At 39.8% G+C, this 16,218-nt stretch overlaps 1 protein-coding gene across 2 annotated transcripts in view; it reads left to right on the top strand.

Annotated features, from left to right (window-relative positions):
• SEC22A (SEC22 homolog A, vesicle trafficking protein) overlaps window positions 1-16,218 on the top strand; it is a 1,054,631-nt gene that overhangs the window by 963,355 nt on the left and 75,058 nt on the right. The window lies entirely within an intron of this gene.

Here is a 16,218-nt window from a genome sequence, read left to right as displayed (position 1 = left end):
AAGAACTGATGTCTCAGTACACCAAGGCTCCCTGTCAAGTAAATACTTAACCACTAGGAAATGTTTCACATTTCAGAACTTTTTTAAATAATCATTTTCATAGTAAAACTTGGGGTTTGTTTAAAACAAAAACAGTGTGCAGGAAATGTTTGCACCATATTTAGCCAAAATGTCCTGAACTGCATTTTAAAAAAATGGAACAGAGCTGTCATTCTCACTCAGAGGTAGGGAAAACTTCAAGAACAAAATAAGAAAATATTTATTCATTCTTGCTTCTCAACAAACTGTAATTTTGGAAGATACCCTTTATGGGAAAGCTGGATGTAAAGTGTTGTGACCTCACATGAGTACATGTTCCATGGATGGGAAACAAAAATATTTGTATAGCAGTAATCTTCCATATTATGTTTAGCAGCTGAGGTGGTTAGATACATCCTCTCTCATGAGCATGTTCCAGTCACAATTGCATATTAAAATGCCACTGACATCAGTGAAAGTATTGAAACCTTCACTTGAAATTCTGTCATATAACTGCATGGGACAAACCCTCTTATTTTAGCTGTACAGTATGCTTTTAAGAGTTTAGTGGTTTCAATGTTGGATTCTGACTCTGGGTAACCTTGGGCAAGTCACGTGCTCTCAGCTTCAGGGGAGACAATGGCAAGCCTCCTGTGAACGAATTCTGCCAAGAAAACCCCGTGATAGGTTCACCGTAGAGTCACCATAAGTCATAAACAAACTTGAAGGCACACAACAACAATGCTTAGTGCTTTCCCAGGGTTTGGGGGCATTTTGGGACAGATTAGCAAGAAATAGCATGAAGAACACACTGCAGGCGGGTGAGCACAGCCCTTTCCCTCCCATTTGGTTCCTCCTGGTGGTGTAGTGGTTAAATGCTGGTACTGCAGCCACAACGTTGTGAGTTTGAACCCACGGGGCTCCAGGTTGGCTCATCCTTCCATCCTTTTGTAGATCAGTAAAATGAGTATCCAGCTTGTTGGAGGCAATTGCTAACACATTGTAAATCACTTAGAGAGTGCTTAGTTCACTATGAAGCAGTATAGAAATGTAAAGTGCTGCTGTTGCTCTTGGTTGTGGGAGCGATTATGCTCACCAGGAATTCAAAGCTTACCATATCATTTGAACCAGGGGACTTGGTATGTTGTTACAAGAGAGAATTGCAAACCAGGGGTTCTTTTTGGTTTATAATTTCTGGTTTCTTCAGGAACATGGAGGCAAAATGTCTGAGCAATTCAGCAAGTTCTGGCTACTCTAGCCACTACCTGGGAAGGAGGCTAGATGGAGCAAATTAGCTGCCCACGTAGACTCATAGCTCATTCTGAGTACGCCAAGAAAGTCCCAGTGCCAGGATTCTTTATTCATTCTCATTGAACCAGGGCGCCCTCTCTGTGTGAATATGGCCACTAAATCATACAGGGTGGAGTTCTGCACTTGGCTCCATTACTGAAACACTAATTCTCACAACAGTGCACTTCTATGCGGCTTTGGAGGGAGTGCAGGAGGATACCTACTTTTTTCATTCTCAATTCACTTCCTGCTTTTCTCCAGCCCCAATTAATGCTTCTATGCATTTGGCACTCATTAATCAGCTATTCCTCCTAGTGTGTATTCACTGAATAATTATAGGCTGATTTTCCTTCTGTGGTAGTAAGCTTGTTAACCATAACATAAATCTAAGCAATGGTGCCATGCCAAACAGGTTCTTTCATTAGACACTGCATGAACTTTCCTATTAGACAGACAATTAGCTGTCTGGAAAAGTCATTGTTTTCTTTGTCAGGTTCCCTGGCTATAGCCTGCCCATTCAGTACTACAGGCTGAATTTCCCTCATCTGAAATGATTGGGACCAGAAATGTTTTGGATTTTGGTGTTTTACAGATGGAATATTTGTATATACATAATGAGATGTCTTGGAGATGGGACCCAAGTCTGATCATGAAATTCAGGTATGTCTCATATACACCTTATGTACATAGCCTGAAGGTAATTTTATATACAATATTTTTAATAATTTTGTGAACAAAAAGTTTGTGTACATTGAACCATCAGAAAGCAAAGGTGTCGGTGTCTCAGTCACCCATCTGGAGACTTTTGCATTTTGGATTATTTTGGAATTACGGACAAGTGAGACTCAATCTGTATCTTCATATTTCCTGTCTGTTATTCATAAGCTCCCATGGTTCTGGTCGCATTTTTTTTAACTTTGAGATTTTTTTCAATATATTGCTCTACAAAGAGTGTTATCAGTGTATCCTTAGCGTTAGTGAATCACTCCCAAAATAAGAGACTCCAGCTGCCTACAAAGAACACTTTCCAGCCAGCAGGAGTAACTTTCCTCTGTCACCTACCTTCTGGCTCCCACAATACTGCCTCTAATCTGGAATTGGTAGTTTAATGACTATAAATGGCAATGGTAATTAATATTCTAGTTTTGAAGCACATGCAGTGTAAATCTATTCCAACCACTCTGGTGTCTCCTGTAGCATTCAGATAAGATGTAAAGTTAGCTACATTAATTCTACAAGCAGATTCATATTTAATCAGTATCATGTCTACTGTTATAGATCTAGGGAAGTCCATGGACGTAATATATATTTACTTCAGCACAACATTTGAAAAGATATTCCATTGTATTCTTTTTTGGCAAAATGCTAAAAAGTAAGGTGGACCACACTACTGTTAAGTGAATCTGTACCTTGCTGAGCAACCATAACACGTGGTTGATTATTAGTGGCTTTTTGTCAAAATGGAGAAAGCCCTTGTGTGGATTGCCACAGGGCTCTGTCTTAAGCCCTGTAGTGTTCTACTGTTGATGGTGGTGGCGCATTTTATGATGAGAGTAGAAGGACAATGTTGTCAAGTTTGTAGATGCTATTGAGCAGAGAGAAATACCTAATTCCCAACATAATTATATTGACAGACTAGAATGTTGGGCTGAAACAGCCAGATGGACTTCAACAGATAAATACAAAATCCTCCATCCAGGGACAAAGAATCAAAAGCTATGAGAACAGCATGTGGAAAAGCTCATATGAGAAGTGTTCTAGTGGGTCACTTGCTGAATATGAGCCAGCAGTGCAATATATTTATTTTAAATGCTAATGCTATTGTAGGCTGTGTTAACAGAAACATAGCCCTTGGATTACAAAAATGGAGGGGGGGTTCACTCCATTTTGCAGTAGTCAGCCTGCATGTAGAGTGCCAGTGCTGGGCACCAAATACTCATATTAAGGACAGTGCAAGTGTCCAGAGGAAGATGAACTGGGTTGTGAGAGAGCCTGGCAACCAGGTCCTATGAGATACTGTTGAAAGTGTTGGGTAGGTTTTACTGTATCCTAAAACCATTTTGGTGCGGTTTTGCTATCAGGTAAATCTAATGCTGTACAGAAATTAATTACAAAGTAATATTTACCATGTCAAAATTCCAATCTAACACATCAGAATGTTAGGTAGTTGGCTTTCTATGCTATTCTCTCTTCTTACATTTTGGCCCTGGTAATTTCCAGAAAAGTATTATAGCACTAAACTTTAAAATACATGTTTGTCAATAAAATGTAAAAACAGCCACTAAAACATCTGAAAACATATTAACAGTGATTCTAGATTTATGTTTTATGGATAAGAGAGTTCCATATCACTGGGACAGCAATCACAGACATGCACTTATGACAGATATTTGGGCCTAAATCCAATTTCTATTCCAAGCTAGAGCTATTGAATTCATTGCTGAATAGTTAAGTCAAAACTTGTATGGTCTATTTTAGTTAGGACTAGGAACTGAATTTATGTCTTGGGCAGATGTGCTGGGTTCTTTTAAAAATAGTAAGTGGTATATAGACATTTTTAAATAAAACAAGTGATACAACAGTATTGTTAACTGGCCAGCTTACCAACTGGAATGTATCATCCTTTCCTCTTGGTTTACTTCCATTGCTGCAAAGTGAGTACTCAGTTAATTCAGCCAGGAAGAGAGGAGAGGAGAAGACAGGGTCTTGCCCTCCCCAATAGGCACAGGCAAAAGTTAACCATAGCAACCTCTTCTAGCTTGTCTCTTCATTAATAACTTTTTCCATCTTGACCACACTGATTTTGGTTCATTACACATGGCTCAGATTTCATCTGAGAAATGTTGGAGGGTATAAAATAAGGGAATGCTTATCTTGTGTGAAAGTAGACATGTATGCTGCATCCACGCTGCAGAAAAAAGCCATTTCAGGTGCCACAACAAATGACAATTCCATAGCATTGAGCCACAGCAATTAAAGTGGTGTCAAAACAGATTATTTTCTGCAGAGTGGATGCAGCCATAGTCATTTTTTTTCTCTGTAAAAGCAGGTTTCCATCCATTTCTAACTAAGGTAAAGTTTGCAAGCCAAACTCTTCCAATTCAGTCCCCAGCCCCAAACTGTAGACTTCACATCAGATTTTGGCTCGGCCTCTCCTAATTAAACAGCTAAGGAGTTCAAGTTGACATTCGTTTGTAATGTCTAAAGCTTTTGAAGGTCACTGGAGTTTAAATTGTTCGTCTCATTCTAAGTGGTTTCACTCAACAGACATCTTGGCTGAAAATGAAATGGATCATGGAACTATAAATAGGAGGTAAATTATATTGGCACATTAACTGAGAAACGGAAAGGAAGGGAGCACTCCCAAGGCCAAGATAGACCACATGACAATATCTCTATGGGAAAATTGGATTCCTTCATTTTCATGTCACTGGGGAGTAACCCATTGAAAAGAATTACTTACCTAAAGCACAATGGGTGATTGCCCTAACCTTGCACCAAAGCCTGTAATTTGAAGCAATCCCCGATGAAGTCACTACTGGAAAATTCCAAGGGTTTTCTTTTTTTAAATAGATGTCTGCAGCTCTCAGGAATTAATACACATACAGACACAGCCAGTGACACTGGAAGTTTTGGATTTGCTGTTTATACCAGACAATATGGGACTTGTTGGAGATGGGTAAAGCCACCATCTTGGGGCTAGTTGTATCTTTGCTCAAAGCTGTTGTTATTGTTGTTGTTATCCACCCTTTTTTCTCAATTTGGGACTCAAGATGGCTTACAGCAGTTAAAATAAACATGGTTTAAAAGTCACAGCATCCAAAAGTTAAATGTAATTAAACCATCATTAAAAATGTTGAAAACATTATGTTGAAAACATAAACCAGCCAAAACAACAATAACAACAACATCAAATAAAAGTCCAGGACATGATACATGGCATGTTTTGCATAAAGAATAAATTCTCAAAGGCCTGTCAGAATAAAAAGGTCATTTCCCAGTGCATTTCAAATCCAAGTCTCTGGAGCATCAGAAAACAAGCTCGCTTCCTCTTCTACCTGACAGCCCCTCAGCTATTTAAAAATAGCTATCATGTCACCTCTCAGTCTTTTCTACTTCAAGCTAAACATACCCAGCTGCTTACATCATTCTTCATAAGGCTTGATTTCCAGACTTTTAAATCATCTTGATACCCTTCTCTGGATATGTTTGAGCTTTTTGATATCCTCCTTGAACTGTGGTGCCCAGAAATGTACACAGTATTCGATGTGAGGTCTGACCAAAGGAGAATAAAATGGCATTACTACTTCCCTTCATCTGGACACTACATTGCACACTGTTGATGAATTGCATTGGATTTTTTTTGGCTGCTGCCTCACACTGTTGACTCAGTTTGAGCTTGTGGGCTATATAGACCATTAGATTCTTGCTTGATGTACTACTTTCAAGTTAGATGTTACCCATTCTGCATTTGTGCACTTCATTTTTCCTGTCTAGAAAAATGAAATGTTCAAATATAGTACACACATTCCAAGCCATGTGAATGCAGCAGAAGATTATGTAGACAAATGTGTTGATGCTTTTGCATCACCTAAGGCAGCAATAAGAAATATGTGGCTCCAGATTCAACTGAATGGCAACAGCTATCTTGGACTACAACTATCATCCCTAATCTAAACTGATGAGAGTGGAAATCCAACAACTTCCTTAATTTCTCTATATTCCTTTTATAGGGCTGGAACTTAATACTTCTTCTAAATAAAAATAATCACTGAATCACTTGGTGATCAGTAGATTGTCATCTTGTATATACATATGCATACACTCACATTCTCTTGGCATTTGTCTTAATATTCTTAGTAGCACTGGATCAATAGAGGATTTTCAGTAGAGGCCATTATGCATACAGATTATTGAAGTAATATAGGAAACTTGCCACTATGAATTTTAAAGTTCAGTGGCACAGAGTAATAATTTAGTGTTCCAGTTTAATAATGAAAGAGAAAGATAATTTAATACATGGAATGATTGCATTATGCACTTAGGGCAATCCAGAAGCATTATGCACTCAGGAGGAACCAGCCTCCCTGTGTCCCTCTGTAAAAATCCTGGAAGGGCTTTGATATAGTGAGCATCTCAAACAAGCAAGCCTCTTAACTGTCTCATAAATGAAATTTCAAAAGTGAACAAATGACTCTGACACCTATGACAACCTGTATAGAGGAAGGGTAAAATATTGGGGTCCCACAGTGGGGTCCCACAGGGCTCTGTCCTGGGCCCAGTGCTATTCAACATCTTTATCAATGACCTGGATGACAGAATTGGGAGCATACTTATCAAATTTGCAGATGATACCAAATTAGGGGGAATAGCTAATACCCCAGAGGACAGGATCAAGATTCAAAATGACCTGAATAGACTAGAAAGCTGGACCAAAGCTAACAAAATGAAATTCAACACGGAGAAATGTAAGGTATTGCACTTAGGGCGGAAAAATAAAATGCACAGATATAGGATGGGTGACACCTGGCTGAATGAAACTACGTGTGAAAGGGATCTAGGAGTCCAAGTAGACCACAAGTTGAACATGAGTGAACAGTGTGATGTGGCAGCAAAAAAGGCCAATGCTATTTTAGGCTGCATCAATAGAAGTATAGTGTCTAGATCAAGAGAAGTAATAGTGCCACTGTATTCTGCTCTGGTCAGGCCCCACCTAGAATATTGTGTCCAGTTCTGGGCGCCACAATTCAGAAAGGACATTGAGAAACTGGAGCGTGTCCAAAGGAGGGCGACAAAAATGGTGAAGGGCCTGGAAACCATGCCCTATGAGGAATGACTCAGGGAGCTGGGGATGTTTAGCCTGGAGAAAAGAAGGTTAAGGGGTGATATGATAGCCCTGTTTAAATATTTGAAAGGATGTCATGTTGAAGAGGGAGCAAGCTTGTTTTCTGCTGCTCCAGAGAACAGGACCCGGCACAATGGATGCAAACTCCAGGAAAAGAGATTCCACCTGAACATTAGGAGGAACTTCCTGACAGTAAGGGCTGTTCAACAGTGGAACAAACTCCCTCGGAGTGTAGTGGAATCTCCCTCCTTGGAGTTCTTTAAAAAGAGACTGGATGGCCATCTGTCAGGGATGCTTTGATTTGGATTTCCTGCATGGCAGGGGGTTGGACTGGATGGCCCTTGCGGTCTCTTCCAACTCTACGATTCTATGATTCTATGATTGTAAAGACATCTTAATTTTCTAGAATTAAACGTTTCTAACACAGTATTCTATAACATGCAATGTTAGTAACATACAATGGTAAATGCTTTGTTTGGTCATTGCAGAAGGAGAACCTCAGCATCTACCTCAAATAATTACCCCACAATTACCACACAAAAGTCGCCTGTCTCTTGGGGGAAGCAGGCATATTTTCCCAAATGGTGCATATACACCTAAGTATGGCACTTCTGTATCATATTTTAGTCTCACAAGTCCATCTGTGCTACCAGGCAGAATGAAGCATCCATCTAGGCTGTTGCTTTGGGAAATAGCAGCCAAGTGTTTTGTCTTAATTTGATGGTTTTTGGATGCTCATCAAAATTAAGCTAATGTGCTACCCATCACCATGTTTTCAACAAGCCCCATATTTAGGAGCTCCAATGCATTACCAATACAGAACAGATAAGAGAGGAAATAGAGCAGATTGACAATCCATAGGGAGAGGTGGATAAAAAATCATCATCATCCATCATCATCACCAGCATCCCCACAGGAATTGTCTCACCACGTCTGCACTGACTTTAATGTTACCAGCAGCCTTCTACTCAAAGTATAATACAGTCTTATACATGTTAGTCTGGAAAATCAGTATGCAAAGGGATCTTGTAGCACCTTTGAGACTAACTGAATATGTAGAATGAAATAGCCCACCAATCTATACTTGGTCTCTCCAAAGTTTCTCCCTGGAACTCTAGGGTTCTATGAGAAGTTGCTAAGGGTTCTGTGAGATTTGTTGTTTTTGTTGTTGTGTGCCTTTAAGTTGTTTCCAACTTATGGCAATTCTATCATGGGTTTTCTTGGCAAGATTTGTTCAGAGGAAGCTTGCTCTTGCCTTTCTCTTATGCTGAGAAACTGTGACTTGGCTAATCTCACCCATGGCTGAACAGAGATTCAAACCCTGGTCTCCAGGGTCATACCCCAACAATCAAACCACTGAATCATGCTGGCGAGATATTGTGATTGAAACAAACTTTTTTGAATTCAAGATGTACTGTATATACCCATGTATATGTCTAGAAATTTTAGTCCAAAAATTGACTGAGAAAAGCTAAACCAATTTATCCACAGGTCAGTGTGCGTACAGTAAGCACTGTACTTTAATGCTTATATAAAAAAGAAACCATCCTCTGGTGAAAGCCAAGAGTGTAAACTATCCTGGAAGCACTGACCCTCCTCAATTCTCTCATCCATCCAGCCTTTAGTATGAGCACAAACATTTATGCCTGCTGGGGTTTTCTAAGTTCTTTAGTATCATTTTCCTTTGCTTCATCATTTAGATCCTTTGTTGCATGCCCCTAAGTTTTGCCCTCAACTTATGTGCAAGTCATATCAAAACCAGCCCTCGACCTATACATGTGGCTGATGTATAGCTGAGTATAGACAATAGTAAGTTTTATGAAAGAGTCCCCTGAGACTGGAAAGTGATTATTCCTATGGAGAAACACAGGCAGAAAAGAATGTTGGGTGCAGCCAGTAGGGATCAGGATGGAAAAAAGATGGGCGCTGCTGTCATGAGCAAGTATAAAAGGAGGAGTAGCCAGTGATATAGGAGGAGTGTGTCATAACCTTGATGGAGTAACAGCTAAAGGATGCTGTGTGTGTTAAGCCTGCAGAGGCAGATAAGAGTTTGGCCCTAGCATGAGAGAGATGCCTATGAAAGGGGAGAAAGAATTATAGATGGCTGTCAGATGTAATTGGTGCTAAGCAGGTGGGATCTGAAAGACCCATTGTGCTGGCATCTGAGAAAACCAGTTTGTCACGTAATAAACTGGTGGCAGCGTTGGCACACAGAGGAAGGGATCTGTGAGATCAAGTGGGGTCTCCAAAATTCCTCAGGATAAAAAAGTTATGAAAGGCTGCCACCAATTTAGGTTGAAGGAGATTGACTGGTCAAGTATCATACGCTGAATATCATGTTTAAACAAGTATTTTAATATGAGACTGTAGTCGAACTCCAGCACTCCAACCATTAACAATTTTACAACATTAGTCCACAAAGCAAGCCATCTAGTTACTGTTGTTTCATCATACGGTCGCTAAATTCCTGTATGACAAAATCATTTTTTGAAACTTTGAGCTGGAATATATAAACATTCGTGTTTCCTTCATAACATCTGCTTCCAGCAGTTAATACAGACATTTTTCACTGTGCTACTTTTGTGTCTTGCAAAGGTGTCCAAAATAATAGAAATGAAGGATTCATTCTACCATTAGAGGAACTGAGCTTTCCCAAGTCTGCTCGGGGCTGTCACAGTTGGAAATCAATTGTCCTCTATTGCTTGGGATTATACACTTCTATTTGCAAAGAAATCCAACTATCTTTATTTTTTTTCTCATTCCCTTTTAATTTAACTGTGTACATATTTGATATGTGGAATGTGGTGCCTTTACACATTTACTGTTTAATGATCTGTAAGAGCTAATCAGATCATCATGCAGAATTGCACATGTTAATGAAGTTGAAGTTTTTGCTTGAATGCCTCCTACAGGAAAACCTAATTTATCCAGACCTCTAATACTATGTTATTTTCCTTATGGCTGTACCTCCAAGGTTCTGCTCCTGCCCCCACCTCTCCCTATCCAGCACTTCTTAGGAAGATGGGCCCCTCATTTGTTGTTGTGTGCCTTCAAGTAATTTCTGATTTATGGTGATTCTAAGGCTAACCTCTCATGGGGTTTTCCTGGCAAGTTTCTTTCGGGAGATTTGCCATTGCTGTCCCCTGAGGCTGAAAGAGTGTGACTTGCCCAAGGTCACCCAGTGGTTTCCATGGCTGATCTGGTCTCCAGAGTCATAATCCAATGCTTAAACCACTACGCCATGCTGGCTCTCAGAGGTATGAACCCTCATATATGGTGCCATTTCTCCATCACCTTGCTCCAAGAAAATCAGTCCTTCATTCTGACAATGGCATATCTTCCTCATTCTTCCTCATTCTTATTCCCAATGGGAATCAGACTTTAAATACGTATAACATTCACCAGTCTCACACTTCCCTTCCCTCTATTGTTTCCTCATTGCCTAGTTAATATTGCAAGCGCCTTATAACCAGAGACCTAAGATGTAACTGTAAGATGACAGGAAATCTAGAGATTTCTTTGTCTTGAAAGAGGGCCTTACATAAAGAAGCTGTTTTATTACTCCAATGCCAGTGGCTTTTTAGGTACATATTTATTCTGCCTTTGCTTGTATTGTCACACTTGATTAGCTGAAAGTGTTCACTTTATATGAGCAGGCAAGGGCTATAGAAAATTTCCTGGCAGGGAGTAGCACTGCTTACATAACTGGCACAGAGCCCTTATTTTCTCTACAGTAGCTTAAATATGAGACAGAGCTTGGGGAGCTACCTTTACTTGTTGCAGTAATTGTAGACCCATGACCCCAAAAGTAGTTAGTTACTCTGGTTGTAACAATATGTTGATTAATTCTGGCAAAAAGGAAATAAAATTCCTGCTTTAAAAAAATGATGGCTGGCATCCTGTTCAGTAGTTATGAGACTCTAAGCTGATTTTGTAACAATAGAGGATTCATGTTTACAGACATTTACAATGAAATGTGACACCACCACCACCACCACCACCCCGTTTTTCAACCTAGCAGTGCCCCAATTTAAGGGTTCCCTAGGCACTGCAGATCAGGGCATTGGGAAATGCTGGCTGCGGTCCTCTCCTGGTCACACTGAGACAGGCAGTTGGGACCAGACTCAAGGTGTCTCTCCAGCTGCCTGTTCTTAACATGGAGAAGGTTGCAGATGTCATTTGCCAAAGCCCTGATCTGCAGTGCCTCAGAAACCCATCAGTAGGGATGCCACTAAACTGAAATGATGGGAGTTTGAGGGCTGGCATCTCCAGAATCATAGTAACATCTGGTGATGCAGGATCTAAGCCTATATCACCAACTAATGTTTATTCAAACTTAACTGTCGCTAGTTACTGTATTTTCCAAACTCTGTACAACACATCCGAAAATGAGGCTTTTCAGGCTGAAGTGTGTAGAATAGGTAGAGGAATGCAAAACAAGAAGCAGTATACAATCAGCCTTTCTTATACACTGATTTTTTATACACAGATTCAAGCATACACGTTTTGAAAATGTTCAAAAAATATATAAATTTCAAGTATCAAACCTTGATTTTCCATATTTTATAAGGGACACCATTTTGCTATGTCATTATATTTAATGGGACTTGAGCATACACGGATTTTGTTATACATGGGGGATCTTGGAACCCAACCCCAGCATATAACAAGGGTCCACTGTACTTTGAACACTTGCACAAAGCTTTGAAGCAAGCTCTGTTGGTATGGATAAAGGGTAGCTCAAAAGTCATTATACAGAAACATTCTCCATACACACCTTTATTTACCTTTCAGTAAATTGCCCAACAGCTCAGCTTTCCTTTGAAAAGGCACTGGCTCCAGACTACTGTAGTTTAGTTGCCCTTTGTCTGCTATGCAGAAGAAAAGAGTAAAAGTATCACCAAACTGTTAAGACATAGGAAAATATTGGGATTCTTGTGTTGGATCCAACACAAGAATTAATGAAGGAACTTATCTTTTGCCCTCATTTCTTCACACTGATGGACCAGGATATTATCCCAATCAACATCACATATTCTTGTAGTTTGAGATCATAGCATGTATTTTCTTTCTTTATTTGTGAAAAAAAGGGAAATCTTTTATTTGTTTTCTATTTTGCAAATTTTAAAACAAAAGGCAATATTAATATAGAAAAACATACATAGGGAAGCATGCAATGGAAGCAGGAAAAGGTCATGAGGCAGAATAAAGAGCAATGCAAAGAAATATTATCTCATCTCCTGGCCACCAGACACTGTAACAAATTCTAATAAAGTTGCATGAGGGCTAGAAACGTGGGCAGGTTGCAATATTTAGGTATATTTTTATTTCAAATTCTAAGCCCCCTCACGCTTCTTACTTATGCATTTCGAACTGTTATTACCATTTTTCATTGGCTTCTGTCCATGTGGATATGAAGCTGTTTGAAGAGCCATTGTTTAAAGTGCAATCATACTTACAAAGAAAGATTTTCTAATTTCCTTTAATTGTTTAAGTGACATGTAATTAAATTGTATGTCGAGGGCTAAAACATGAAAGAATCATCTCGGAATGACTTTTTCTCTCACGAGAAACACATGAATGTAAACAAAATCTGACAATGTGTTCCATTACAATAACAGGAAACCTAAAGGGACTGTAGGAGCTCGGAGTATATTAATGTGGTTTTCGAATTCAATTTCTTTCACAAAGGGGGGATAGAAGGGAAGTGGTGGAGGAAAGCCCCAGAAGACAGACCTCGATGATTGAAACAGCCCTCTTACATGCTCATCAAAACATATCAGATCTGCTCTGTTTGCATAAAAGCCAAAGTGGCTGTGACCCTGAAAATGAAATGATGCTAATAATGTATCACCCTGACTGAAACTTGTTGCTTTGCAATCTAATTGAGGTGTGGTGTGAAGAAAGACTGCTGTGCAGAAGAAAAGGAGATTTCCACCCCTTCTCTCTCCCTGTGAACAAGGATGAGGATTTACTCGGCAGTAAAAGTCGCCCCGTGAATTGAAAACATGACTTACACCAGCCAGGAAAGGGTTTGTTTCCAGTTTTCTTCAAGACTGCCTTCTTACTCGATGTCGTACTGAGATCACAAAGTAAACCTTGAGCTTCTGTCCCTCTGCCCCATCTTGTCGTGAATACCAGCATTGAGGTTTCAAGCTTCCTCCTACTCTATTCACCCTTTCCCTATGATAGAATTCTGCATTTAGCTGCACCTGGGATTTCCTCACACTGTTGGTCTTGATCCTTTTGTAGATCCACAGACTATCTGGCTTAAAGTTATTGCCCTCCACCCCCACCTTGCCTGCCATCTGGGAGAACTTATAAATTGCTTTTTTATTCACAAGAGTCTATTCCCCCCCCCCACCCCCCAACAGCCAAGGCTCACAATTTGCATTTATAAAGGTCACATTTACATGATGCATGCCCTGCCCTTGAGGTGTGTATGAATTTTTCAGACCTGGAAAATTTCCAGCACAATTGATTGCTTCAGTCAAGAGGAATCAGGAGTCAGGGTATTGTTTTGAAAAATTACATCCCCATTTTTAAAAGTTCAAGTCAATTTCAGCAATCAGCAAACATGTGCCAGCACAGCAGCTGCCTTTCTGGGCACCTAAACTGAGAAAGAGAGCACAATAGGCATGTAAGTGCATAATATTCTTGATTTAAATTAAGAGCAGGAGGCTATTTGAGAGTCAAAAGAACCTCAGCAGCATCACTAGATCAGTGCACAAGGAACCAGGAGACTTTCCCTCTTTTCCCAAGTTCAGGAAGAAACATCAGATCAGTTTTAAGTCTCTGTTGTTTTGAAAGGGATCTCCATTTCCTTCCCTCTTCCCCAACCTAGGGAGTCTTTGTTAGCAAATTCAAGTATTTTTTAAAGCGTAGAGGTAACGTTTGGTGTCTAAATCTGCACACTACAGACCAAACATGTTTCCAGGGCTCAAAAATTGTAATAAAGCTGAAGAAAATGAAACAGTCACCATTCCAAAATATGATTTGAACACTATACCAACAGAATTTACAAACAGTGTAGGAGAGAACCAGAGGAACTATGGTCAGAAGCCAAGGACATAGTGAAAGAAGAATGCAGAAAGATACTAACAGTAAAGGAAAGGAAAGAAACAAACAAACAAGAACAAAAAAAAAACCCAAAACAAAAAAAGATGATAGGGACAAAACCAGAACCATGAAGGCAACTTTCCCAATGACTAGTTTACAAGGATAAAGAAAACTACTATAATAATTAATGCAGAGAAATAGAAGACAATAATAAAAAGGAAGAATGAGAGACCTCTTCCTGAAGATGCAGGAACTCAAAGGAAAGTTCTGACGAAGGGCAGGGATGCTTTATAATCAAAAGAGGAACATACTACAAGGCCAAGAAGAAATAAAAAGATGATTAAGGTAATACACAGAAGAGCTTTATAAAAGGGAAGAAAGATTGAATGATACATGGAATGGAGATCCATATGAAGATGAACCTCAAATCCTAGAGAGTGAGGTGGATGGCACTGTAACAGATATTGGGAAGAACAAGTCATCAGGAAATGCTAATATTCCAATAGAATTGCTACAATCCACACAGACAGAATCAATTCTAGTGATAACTAAAATATATCAACAAATATGGAAATCAAAAAAGTGGCCAAAGTACTGGAAATGATCAATATACATCCCAATCCACAAAAAAAGGAGACACAAAACATTGCAGTAACTATAGGACCACCGCATTAATTTCCATCCAAGCAAAATTGTACTCAACATTTTGCAGCATAGACTCCCATCGTATACGGAGAGAGAAATCCCAGAAGTGCAAGTGGAATTTAGAAAAGGAAGAGGCAGTAGGGACCACACTGCAAACATATGATGGTTAATGGAGCACACCAAGGAATTCCAGAAGAAAATCAGTGTGTGTTTTGTAGACTATAGCCAAGCCTTTGACTCCAGAGATCATGAAAAGCAATGGGATGCTTTTAAAGACATGGGAGCATCACTACATTTGATAGTCCTGATAAGAAATCTGTACTTAGGACAAGAGGCTACTGTGAGAACAGAATACAGAGAAGCAAATGGTTCCCAATTTGCTAGGTGGTCAGGCAAGGCTGAAATCTATCACCCTATCTATTCAACTTGTATGCTGAAAATATCATATGAAGAGCAGGCTTGGACTCAGAAGTCGGAGGGGTGAAGATACAAGGAAGGAACATCAACAATCTAAGGCGTGGTACATACCGCCATAAAGCAGCGTGCCAACGCCAATTCTAGAGTTAGGAACCGCGCGGCAACCCTAGAATGTACGGGCGACGTAACAATGGTGACACCCTGTGTATATGGGCACTGCCATTGTTTCGTAAGCGCCGCAAGGCATCCGCACATTGCCGCGCGGCACTTACATAACAAGCACTTGTTACACCACTCCTGTGGCTTAAAAAGAACCCACTTTTCTCGGGTTCTTTTTCCTCCGCAGGGAAGCCATGCGGTTTGGCAGCTGCGGCCTCCCTCTGGAGGAAAAAAGGCCACTGGTAGGCCGCCCTTATCAGGCAGTCTGTCCCAAGCCTAAGATATGCATATGACACCATACTACTAGCAGAAAACATCATAGACTTGGAACAATTACTAAGGAAGGTCAAGGAAGAAAGTGCAAAAGCAGGCTTACTTTGAACATAAAGAAAACAAAAATAAATATCACAGAGGAGCAATATAAATTCAACCTAGGTAATAGTTAAAGACTTTCTGTGCCTAGTATCAAACACAGATCAAAAAAGACATTGTAGTCAAGAATAAGAAGAAGACGACTAGGAATGGGAAGGCCAGCCATAAAGGAATTAGACAAAATCTTAAAGTGTAAAGATATACACTGAAGTTAGAATTGTCCAAGCCATTGAATTCCCCATCACTATGTATGGATGCAAGAAGTGGTCAGTGAAGAAAGCCGACAGAAACAAAATCAACTCATTTGAGATGTGGTGCTGGAGAAAAGTGCTGACAGTACTATGGATGGCTAAAAAGACAAATAAATTGGTCCTAGAACAGATCAAATCAGAGCTCTCGTTGGATGCAAAGAT

This window comes from Sceloporus undulatus, chromosome 1 (assembly GCF_019175285.1).
Source record: "Sceloporus undulatus isolate JIND9_A2432 ecotype Alabama chromosome 1, SceUnd_v1.1, whole genome shotgun sequence".
NCBI classification, from domain to species: domain Eukaryota; kingdom Metazoa; phylum Chordata; class Lepidosauria; order Squamata; family Phrynosomatidae; genus Sceloporus; species Sceloporus undulatus.
Note: the sequence above shows the minus strand (reverse complement) of the source record. Positions and strands in the feature narration are given on the sequence as shown.